This window comes from Onychostoma macrolepis, chromosome 07, assembly GCF_012432095.1.
Source record: "Onychostoma macrolepis isolate SWU-2019 chromosome 07, ASM1243209v1, whole genome shotgun sequence".
Taxonomy (NCBI): Eukaryota; Metazoa; Chordata; class Actinopteri; order Cypriniformes; family Cyprinidae; genus Onychostoma; species Onychostoma macrolepis.
The window spans coordinates 8160081-8172124 of NC_081161.1; the positions used below are offsets into that span (position 1 = coordinate 8160081).

Sequence of the window (12044 nt, forward strand, 5' to 3'; positions counted from 1 at the left end):
AAATTTAGAGCTGTTAAACTGGCAAATGGAGGTTTCAAAAAGTATTGAATAAAAGGGTGCCGTTAATTGTGGCCAATGTGTATTAGAGAAAAACATTTATTTGATAATGATATTTCCCCCCATTTTAAATTCTTATTATCCAATGAAAGGTTAGATTTTTGTGAATTCTTTAAATCAAAGATCAAAAGGATTAACATTGCAGATTAATTTTCACAGCCTTCTTTGATCATATTTACCAAGGGTGCCGATACTTTTGGCCATGACTGTACATACATGTGTATATATATATAAAATGAAAATGTACTATTATTATTATTATTAATATTATATTACTTTTTATATTATAAATGAATCTATTTTTTCTTTTGATTTTGGGGTGAATATTCATCTATAAAAATCTTGATGAAGAGAGAAATCATCTGATATCAATATCTCAGGAGATTTAAATAAACATGAAATTCAGATGAAACCCAGGCGCAAATATCAGGGCCTTGTCAGTTGTATAATTTGTCTAGAAAAAGTCAATAAAAATTGAATATCGGGCAGGTAAGAGCTCTGAATGTTTTTAATGTTAGATTTCACATCAGGAAAGCCATCTTCATATCATGCCGAAGGGGAGCCAGCAGCTTGAACTGTAAACACATAATGAGATTCTGGTCCCTCCTGCTGCGTGCTGACAACATTACTGTCTGCCGAACAAGCATCAGGCCCATTCAAACAGAGGACACATGCCCCCCTCAGATTTATACAGCCAATGGATTTTAAATGTAAAAAATGTCAAAGCTGCTGCCGTCCATAAAATGAACTCCCACAGGTGCCTCTTTTGAAAAAAAAAAAATAGGTGTATGATGCTCCTGGTTTGCCATCTGTGCTCATCCTCAGGTCACTTATTTGTTGCCTCTCTATTCTTCTCCTTTTCTCATTACAAAGCTGTTTCTTTCCCTCCTCCTCCCTCATTTTCATTCCCACTGCTTCTTTTCATTCGTTTTGTCTCCTTCCATCCTTCTCTCTTTCTCTCATTATCAAGTGGGAAGTGTCAGTCTGTGATTAGAGCCACACGTGTTGTGTCTTTTGTGCTGTATCTAATCACCTGACACTGGCTGACAGGGATCTAACTGCTCTACAATCACCCATCTCAAGCCTTAAAGCGACCATCTGTACTGCCTAAAACACAGGACATGCAGTAAAAGCTTGAGCAAAGTGCTATAATTCAACAGAGAACATTTTCAATAAACCCAAAGGCTCTTATCATTTTGTTGCAAGAGTACTGTTGAGAGAGAAGACCTGTGGCAACAGAATGGAAGCCAAGGTAAGTCAATAATTCATGACAACATAATGTTCTTTGTATAAATAAAGTTTACAAAAGCATAGACTGGTTTAGAAAAATAGTAATTTGCTGAAAATGTACTCACCCTCTCGCCATCCAAGATCGTTTCTTCATCAATTTGGAGAAATTTAGCATTACATCACTTGCTTAACCAATGAATGCTTTGCAGTGAATGGGTGCCGTCAGAATCCGATAAACTGATAAAAACATCACAATAATCCACAAGTAATCCACACCACTCCAATCCATCAATTAACATCTTTTGTAGCAAAAATTTTTGTAAAAACTATTTATAGGTGTTGGCTATTATGGAAGCCAATGGCTACCACCGCATGTTTGGTAACCCACATTCTTCAAAATATGTTCTTTTGTGTTCAATAAAAGAAAGAAATTCATACAGGTTTGGAACAACATAACAGTGAATAAATGTTGATATTTTTGATTGGTTGATATATTTCATTTTTGGGCGAACTATCCCTTTAACTTCAAATCAGCTAAATACGAGTTCTCTACACCATATTATTGCTTTCTTCAGTGAAAAAGTCATCTTGTCTGAATCAGTAGAGAAATGTGTGGAAAACAAACACCATTTACAAGTGAAAACTAATCCAAAACAGTTCTAAACCAATATGTTGGTGGATTTTAATGTGAGAGGACAAAAGCTGATGGACTATTTGGCATCTCATTGCTAGTTTTACTTGATCTTAGTGCTGCGTTCGACACTATAGATCATGACATACTCATAGATTACAAAACTATACGGGTATTCAAGGGCAGACTTTAAGATGGTTTAGATCCTACCTGTCAGATCGCTACCACTTTGTTTACTTAAACGGGGAGTCATCTCAGTTATCACCAGTAAAGTATGGAGTACCACTACAACTAACAGTGTGTGTTAAAAATGTAAAAGATTGGATGACCAATAATTGTCTCCTATTAAATTCAGATAAGACAGAGATTACTTATTGGACCAAAAAAACAGTACACAGAATCTCTTGGATTACAATTTTCAACTAGATGGATGTACTGTTACTTCCTCTACAGTCAAAAATCTGGGTGTTATATTAGACAACAACTTGTCTTTTGAAAATCATATTTCCAATGTTACAAAAACAACATTCTTCCATCTTAGAAACATTGTCAAGCTACGAAACATGTTACCTGTTTCCGATGCAGAAAAGCTAATTCATGAACTCATGACCTCTAGACTGGACTATTGTAATGCACTGCTAGCTGGTCGTCCTGCATCTTCAATAAACAAGCTACAGGTAGTCCAAAATGCAGTGGCTAGAGTCCTTACCAGATCAAGAAAATATGATCATATTACCCCAATTTTACAGTCTCTGCACTGGCTATTTATTAATTTCTGTATCAGTTACAAAATATTAAATGGTTTAGCTCCTGCGTACCTAACTAGTCTTCTACCATGCTACAATCCAACCCGCTCACTAAGGTCGCAAAACTCTGGACTTTTGGTAGTACCTAGGATAGCAAAGTCCACTAAAGGAGGTAGAGCTTTTTCACATTTGACTCCCAAACTCTGGAATAACCTTCCTGATAACGTTCGGGGTTCAGACACACTCTCTCTGTTTAAATCTAGATTAAAGACCAACATGATCTCACAGAATTCCGTGTAATGTTCACGGACTTAATTAACCTCCGAAACCCTTAGCATCAATATGCCGACGCGATACTGGGAAATTTATCGTCATCATTATTGTTCAGAACTGGGTAGGTTTAGGGTAGGGGTGGGGTCAGGTACTCCAGTGAAAGTATAACTGCATCGGAATCACTCTTTTTACGTGGTCCGATGCAGCGCTGGTGTTGAACCAGTGAATCCGTGCATGGACCACGGCTGATGCCTTCTGTGAGCCCATCACGGAATTTTTGGCGATTCCGTGATGCCACCACAGATTCGGGGTTAATTAAGTCCGTGAACATTACACGGAATTCTGTGAGATCATGTTGTTAAAGACACATCTCTTTAGCCAAGAATTCACATAATGCATCATATAATCTTGTACTGCAGTTATATCTGATTAAACGCACATTATTATTTAGCTTGGGTTGAACAAATCATTTTTGCTTGGATGGAACAGCAGCTACTGTACGCTAATTATGTCTCTATTTGTTTCTCTGTTTCTGCCGTAACTAGGAATTACAGAAATTTCAGTCTGGATCCAACCCTTAAATGATCTGAGATGACCAAACACCTGAGAAGAGATGATGCCAACCCCTCAGAGGATGCCAACCCTGAGACAACATACAGAATTGCCATAAGTTAAATATATTACGTTTCTACAATATATAAATATATTGTAGAAATTTACTTTCCTGTAAAGCTGCTTTGCAACGATTTGTATCGTAAAAAGTGCTATACAAATAAACTTGAATTGAATTTAATTGAATATTTGGGAATTATTATGGTATGTTAGTCAGAAGTGATGGTTTGAAGTAAAAAAAAAAAACCTTAATGATGATTTTGTTTCTTACAAACAAGCACTGGTTGCGGATTATTGTGATGTTTTTAGCAGCGGTTTGGACTCTCATTCTGATGGCACCCATTCACCGCAGAGGATCAATTGGTGAGAAAGTAATGAAATGCTGAATTTTTCCAAATCTGTTCTGATAAAAAAAAAAAAAACTGACCTACATCTTGGATGGCCTGAGGGTGAGTACATTTTCAGCAAATTTTCAGTTTTGAATTATTGAATTATTCATTTAAGTAAGCTAGTGTTCAGCTGGTCTCCCAGTATGGCTAACCTGGTGTTTAGCTAGTTTGGGTCGTCATCCAGCTGGTCTCAAAAGTGCACAAACTCCCTCTAAAATCAACATACACTCTCAAAAATAAAGGTTAGAAAAGGAGGTTTTCAATGCCATGGAAGAACAATTTTTGGTTTCCCAAAGAACAGTTTTTAAAATAACCATTTTTTCCCTTAGTGCTAAGACCATTTTTAATTATATTCCCCCCCCACCCCACTTTAAGGAAGCTTTTGTGCAATGGAAAGGTTCCATGGATATCAAAAGTTTTCATGAACCATATACCAATAAAGAACCTTTATTTTTAACAGTGTAACAGACCAGCCTAACCAGCTTGCTTTAAGCTGTATATCAACATTTTATCTGTTCACTAACTGAATCAATATGCACAAAATAATGTAGAATGAATTAATACAATTTAAAGATTCTTTCCTGCTTTTATTTTTTGAAAACCTAGCGAGCTGCCTCACTGTTTTCTCCTACATATAGGCAGCTACTTAACAGCATCTACAATAAAATGAAACCTCAAAAAGCACACACAAATATTGGATAAAATACTTTTAACTAGACTTTACAAAATTAAAGTGAACTTACAACCAATATTTTTCCTCACATTTTCCATTAGCTAAATTTGTTAACTGATCTCATCGCAATCATAATCTTGCTGTCCGTTTTTGGAACAGACTTGATGTCTGTGGGTGCCTCTATGATGCCTAGATAGACAGCTCAGATAGACAGTTTGATACAATTTTTGACTTAGTAGGTCAAGAGAACAATATTATAGTGTGATGGTTCAGAAATACAAAAGAAAAAAAAAGTTTCAATCACATTAAAAGGTTAGGTATGGAAGCATGTTTCCACCACTGAAAAAAAAGGTAATTGTGACTTTTTATCTCACAATTCAGGCTTTTTCTCTCAGAAATGACCCTTCACAGGGAGTTTGATTGACAGGCGATCTAACCAATCATAAGGCCAAATTTTGTCCAACAAACAAATCAGTCAGGAGAGTAGATTAACATTGGTAGACTTGAACTTGAAAAATGGTGTGTACTGCCAACTTTCGGCAGCTGAAAGATGATACCTTTAGATGTTCACTCATGTTTATTTCTTCCTATAACTAGTAAAGAGGATCAGTTTATGTGCTGCTTAATCTGAGGCGCTGCAGCGATCTGTCACGACACATTAAAGAGCCACAAAATGATATTTATTGTTTGAATTTCTTAAAAAAAATAAATAAAAAAAGACAAAATTTGAAAGCTGAAACTTTGTTTCATGCGTAAAGTAACCTGCTCTGTTTTGTCTGTTGGTGCATGGTCAATTTCCTCTTTGCTCCACAATGTATTTTTCACTGATGTGTTGCGTTGAGAGTGCCATGGCTTGTCGGACATAGCAACAGTAACGAAGGGGGGCGGGTCTTTGTGAAGGGTCAATTGTGAGATTAACTCATAACTGCAAATTATAAAGTCCAATTTTGAGGGGGAAAAAGACTGATATGTTCTCAGAATTGCAAGTTTATATCTCACAATTGTGACTTTATTTCTCATGCAAATGCGAGTCATTAAAGGGGTCTTATTATGCTTTTTCACTTTTGAATTTTAGTCAGTGTGTAGTGTGTATGTTTGTGCATAAAAAAGATCTACAAAGTTACAAATCTCAAAGTACACTCCAAAGGGAGATATTCAGTTTTTAAAAATCCCTTTTCAAGAACTACAACGAACGGCTCGTTTGGACTACAGACTTTTTTTCCGGGTGTTGTGACATCACAAAGTGGCCCACTAGAATATCATTCAAATAAATCCTGCCTACGGAAATTTGAATGGTTGGGGGGTGGGGAGGGGCGAGCTCGTGGTTAGAATGCTTGGTTGAGTGCATCAGACAAGATGACGACGAAAAAGTGCTGCTGTAGCATCAAGTTGTCGCCATGTCAAATAAATGCTGGGGGGTTTTTTTCAATTATGAGACTATGGTATAAATAAATTCAAATGTATAACAGTTTCACTGCAATTCATGTTATAATGTTAGAATTAAAGAACAATAAACATAATACATATTACCATTGAACTTATCTGTACATAGTAAATGCAGTTATTTTTAAGCAGTTGTTGACATCGTATCTAAAACTTGATTTAGCCAAAAAAAAAAAAAGAAAAACATTACCACTCTAATATGTCTTGCAATATCCGTGCGTACAAAGGTTCTGCGCGATCCTCTTGTTCAATATTTTCGGGGTCTGAATTGATATGGCAATACTAACGAACTTGCTGCTTTGGCAAGGGTCTCAAAATGCTAGCCACATTCTAGCTGGGACAGCTAACCAATCACAACACATTTCGTTTTTTGGAAGGCGGGTCTTCATCAAACCCAGAACTAATCGAGCCGTTTGTGCCAGGCTGGGGAGAAAGGTATTGTAATAAGGTAAATTATGTGACAAATAATGCGTTTTTCGAACCACCAAGCATGAGAGCATGTTCTAGTACATGCCCAAAACAAAATCAAGACTTAAAAAAAAAAGAGCATAATAAAAACAATGTAAAAGAGCATAATAGGACCCCTTTAAGTCAGAATTGTGAGATACAAACTCGCAATTCTGAGAACATATCAGTCTTTTTTCCCCCTCAGAATTGGACTTTATCATTTGCAACTGTGAGTTTATATCTCACAATTCTGAGAAAAAGTCAGAAGTGCAAGAAAAAAATAAAAATTGTGAGATAAAACTCGCAATTACCTTTTTTTATTCAGTGGCCAAAACAGGCTTCCATAGTTAGGGGAAAAAATTTAATTTGTCAGAAAAAGATTTTCTTTCCAAGTTTAAGGCTTACAGTTCGATGGTGTGAGCATCAATATTTTATGAAACACGATGTCATAGAGTAGCATGCCTTGCACAAATCAACATTCTCTGCATCTGCACCAGCTGGACATGCTAATGTTACCCGTACGCTGCTTTGAAGTCTCTCCAAAAGATCGCAGCTGACAAACAGAATTACAGGTGTGTCCTGCATAATGAGCTTTTGATTGTTTAGAATTAGCATTTAGAAGAACACGATTATTTCCCCATACTCACATAACAAGCTCAAAACTACAAACAAATTTTTCCATTTTAATTGATGTGTGCTGTAATGAATGATTCTGTATGCAATTGAACCATGACAAAGCAAAAGCCCAAAATGAGTCCTAATTATTTAATATGTAAAAAGAATTTGTTTGAGAATTTAAGTCTTTATTTAAATTTGAAAATCTTCAAATTTGAACTTGAACTTTCCTTTTCTAATTAATTAGCCTTACGAATATGCATTTATTTGAATTCTGTTTAATCAGATTGTAAGTTTTGATTCAATTCTGGATGGTGCCTGCTCGTTGGGTAGGATATATTTTGGATATAACCTTATGTTACTTTTCCATGTTTTTGAGTTATGAAAGAAATATAATATTATATTGTTGTATTAAAACCATACCTGTGATATTCTGACTAAAAACTAATCAAGCCTGTAGTCATCTTTTATAAAATAGTCTTTCCTGAGCAACTGTGATGCTGCCTCCAGCACAGCAATCTAAACATCTGTCAACGATGCATTCTCGTGCTGACAACCAGCAATTCCCCAATAGCCAGGTAGGAAAACACAAGAACTCAATTTGATTATACACACAAAAAGACAACAAATGTAGTAATATCCACAAATTCAAGAGTCTGACACATGCTCTCGGTTGATGCAATCACTCAGTGTGATATAAACACTGCACTCAACCAGCTGCAGGGAAACACTGGTGGAAATGTGTGAAAGCGTTCAGTGAGAGAGTGAATCACAGTAAGCAGAGAGTCATGCAGATGACAGCTATTACAGATTACTGTATTATATGAGTTCAGCCTAGCATAACAAAATTTCACATGAGGAACAGTATTGTTGTTCAGAATATGTGCTTGGCTGTGATTCAGCCACAGTCCAAAAAAAAAAAAAAAAGCAAATTCGACAGTACAATTCAACTGTGAATGTTGATGTTCAAGTTTATACAAGTGTTCTATAAGCAAGCAATTCTAAGTAATATAAATGTTTTAGTAAAAGATTTCCACCAAAATAGACTGTAAAAACATACAGCATTTATATTTAAAAAAAATATCTGCATGTGCTGTAATTAAATCTCTCATTTCTGTAAATAGATCTACAATTACACTGTTGTTGACCCTTCCCTTAACCCACATATAAACCTCTAACCTTACCCATATTCCACCTCAGCAACAGCAAAAGTTTTTTTACAACACAAGACACAAAATAGGGACAAAACTGTTATTATTATTATTATTATTATTTATTTTTGGATATTGTTCTTCTGCAGTCTAAAGTATTATTTCCTCTGATTATAAATCGTATGTCTATTTTATCTTTAACGTACTATGTTATAACATGAATGACAGATGCTACCAGCAGATGTATTAAGAAAATGTAATCACCAAAACTCTTATCTCAAAGACTTATCCTTCATGTTTTAATTTGATAAAAATAATGTAAGTGAATCGATCTCATTCCAAAGCAAGACAGGCTTTAATTATCTGTGGCGACTGACTTAATTTGATTTACTCACCAAAACCCTTTTTTTTTTTTCTTGCAGTTGGCACTTTGCCGAGTGTTCATTTTGGACCCTGTTAATACTTTTGCTGGCAGCTTCAATTCAAGATTTCATATGGACTGTGAGAGGCTGAGGACTATACTGCAATGCTGGGAACTGAAATATTACATTTTTAATATAAGAAACAAATATAATTTCATTAAGTGTTCAGTTAAAGACTAATCAGTTGAGCAATATATTTCCGTAAAAAAGTGCCCCTATTATGGATTTCTGAAAATGACCTTTCATGCAGTGTGTAACACAGCTCGAATTGAATGAAAACATCCTGCAAAGTTTTAAATCTTAAAGTGCACCTTGTATAAAGTTATTGTCTCTCAAAAGAAAGAGTCGACACTGAATCATTGAAACAAGTCGTTTTTAAAACGAATCCCAAGCCGTTTCATGTTGACGTTAACATTAAACATTAGCATATTGCCCGCACACTTGTTGGTCTGAATAAAAATGCAAATTCATTCTTTGCCACTAGGTGCTGCTTTTGGAATGTAAAAATAGCGGTTTCCCTGGTAACGCTGTACACAAAGCAGCAACTTTAGCTAGTCCAACTAACTATTGGTGCAGTTCATCGTTGCCAGATTTTGCAAGAAAAACAAGCAACCAGAATAAGTGGTGTGACTTAATATACAGTGGGTACGGAAAGTATTCAGACCCCCTTAAATTTTTCACTCTTCGTTACATAGCAGCCATTTTCTAAAATCATTTACGTTCATTTTTTTCCCTCATTAATGTACACACAGCACCCCATATTGACAGAAAATTGTTGACATTTTTACAGATTTATTAAAACAGAAAAACTGAAATATCACATGGTCCTAAGTATTCAGACCCTTTGCTGTGACACTCATATATTTAACTCAGGTGCTGTCCATTTCTTCTGATCATCCTTGAGATGGTTCTACACCTTCATTTGAGTCCAGCTGTGTTTGATTATACTGATTGGACTTAATTAGGAAAGCCACACACCCGTCTATATAAGACCTTACAGCTCACAGTGCATGTCAGAGCAAATGAGAATCATGAGGTCAAAGGAACTGCCTGAAGAGCTCAGAGACAGAATTGTGGCAAGGCACAGATCTGGCCCAAGGTTACAAAAAAATTTCTGCTGCACTTAAGGTTCCTAAGAGCACAGTGGCCTCCATAATCCTTAAATGGAAGACGTTTGGGACGACCAGAACCCTTCCTAGAGCTGGCCGTCCGGCCAAACTGAGCTATTGGGGGAGAAGAGCCTTGGTGAGAGAGGTAAAGAAGAACCCAAAGATCACTGTGGCTGAGCTCCAGAGATGCAGTCGGGAGATGGGAGAAAGTTGTAGAAAGTCAACCATCAATGCAGCCCTCCACCAGTCGGGGCTTTATGGCAAAGTGGCCCGACGGAAGCATCTCCTCAGTGCAAGACACATGAAAGCCCGCATGGAGTTTGCTAAAAAACATCTGAAGGACTCCAAGATGGTGAGAAATAAGATTCTCTGGTCTGATGAGACCAAGATAGAACTTTTTGGCCTTAATTCTAAGCGGTATGTGTGGAGAAAACCAGGCACTGCTCATCACCTGTCCAATACAGTCCCAACAGTGAAGCATGGTGGTGGCAGCATCATGCTGTGGGGGTGTTTTTCAGCTGCAGGGACAGGACGACTGGTTGCAATCGAGGGAAAGATGAATGCGGCTAAGTACAGGGATATCCTGGACGAAAACCTTCTCCAGAGTGCTCAGGACCTCAGACTGGGCCGAAGGTTTACCTTCCAACAAGACAATGACCCTAAGCACACAGCTAAAATAACGAAGGAGTGGCTTCACAACAACTCAGTGACTGTTCTTGAATGGCCCAGCCAGAGCCCTGACTTAAACCCAATTGAGCATCTCTGGAGAGACCTAAAAATGGCTGTCCACCAACGTTTACCATCCAACCTGACAGAACTGGAGAGGATCTGCAAGGAGGAATGGCAGAGGATCCCCAAATCCAGGTGTGAAAAACTTGTTGCATCTTTCCCAAAAAGACTCATGGCTGTATTAGATCAAAAGGGTGCTTCTACTATATACTGAGCAAAGGGTCTGAATACTTAGGACCATGTGATATTTCAGTTTTTCTTTTTTAATAAATCTGCAAAAATGTCAACAATTCTGTGTTTTTCTGTCAATATGGGGTGCTGTGTGTACATCAATGAGGGAAAAAAATGAACTTAAATGATTTTAGCAAATAGCTGCAATATAACAAAGAGTGAAAAATTTAAGGGGGTCTGAATACTTTCCGTACCCACTGTATAAGCAAAGGCTTGGGGTCAGTTTAATGTTGTTGAAAGAAGTCTCTTATTCTCACCAAATCTGCATTTATTTGATAAAAATACAGTAAAAACAGTAATATTGTGAAACATCATTAAAATTTAAAACTATTTGAATATATTTTAAAATGTAATTTATTCCTGTGATGGCCAAGCTGAATTTTCAGCATCATTACTCCAGTCTTCAGTTTCACATGATCCTTCAGAAATCATTATAAAATGCTGATTTGGTCCTCAAGAAACATTTCTTAATATTATCAATAAAAAAAATTTGTGGAAACCATAATACATTTTCAGGTTTCTTTGATGAACAGAAAGTGAAAATTGAAATTTTTTGTAACAATTTAAAAGTCTTTACGGTCACTTTTGATCAATTTAATGCATTAAATGGAAGGGGAAACATGGGATCTATAGCACTAACATGGCCAGAATAAAGGGAAACAGCAACACATGTACGTTCCTTATACTAAAACTTAGTATAATATAGTACAGTATAGTGTAGTATAGTATCTAACGAAAAGTAATTTACAGCTGCATAATCTAAGAAGCAAAATATGCCACCACACCACAGGAAATCGCAGAGTTATTCATCATTTTCAACATTAATAATGCAATAATCACTCCATGTGCTATCAATCAACTCTAAGATACTTTTGCAATGTGAATGAAGCGTATCACACACAGCTCTGTAAAACACAGGCAGGTTTGGCCGCAGACTGTGCTGCTCTGTTGGGTTTCACAGAGGGAGGGCTGTCTGGCTGTGTAGGAAGAACAGAACGACATAAACCAGCCGTAATCAAAGCAAAAAGATGCACCAGGGCCGGACTGCCCACCTGTCATCTGATGGTCTGAGACAGCAGCTGATTGCATGCAGGAACGGAGGTTGGCGTGCGTCTTACTTTTAAAAACCTTAAAAGCCAAGCTTTCAAAGGGCTTTAGGGAAATCAATTTTCAGGGATTTAGAGGAGGAAAATTTATTGCTTGGCTGATGACAGAAGTCTGAAGTGAAATCACACTGACAAGCCAAGCACAAAGAAAGTAAATCAAACTCTAAATATAAAACGAGT

At 36.7% G+C, this 12044-nt stretch overlaps 1 protein-coding gene across 6 annotated transcripts in view; it reads right to left on the minus strand.

Moving 5' to 3' along the window:
- Positions 1 to 12044, minus strand: part of vat1l (vesicle amine transport 1-like) — a 53939-nt gene that overhangs the window by 29951 nt on the left and 11944 nt on the right. Inside the window, exons 8-9 of one of the 6 annotated variants that reach the window (XR_009272113.1) lie at positions 1413 to 1524; positions 442 to 1284 (exon numbers count right to left, since the gene is read on the minus strand). The exons of the other annotated variants lie outside the window; for them this stretch is intronic. The gene's annotated coding sequence lies outside the window, so the exon portion shown is untranslated. Of the gene's footprint in view, positions 1 to 441; positions 1285 to 1412; positions 1525 to 12044 lie in introns of those variants that run through there. 6 annotated transcript variants of the gene reach the window in all.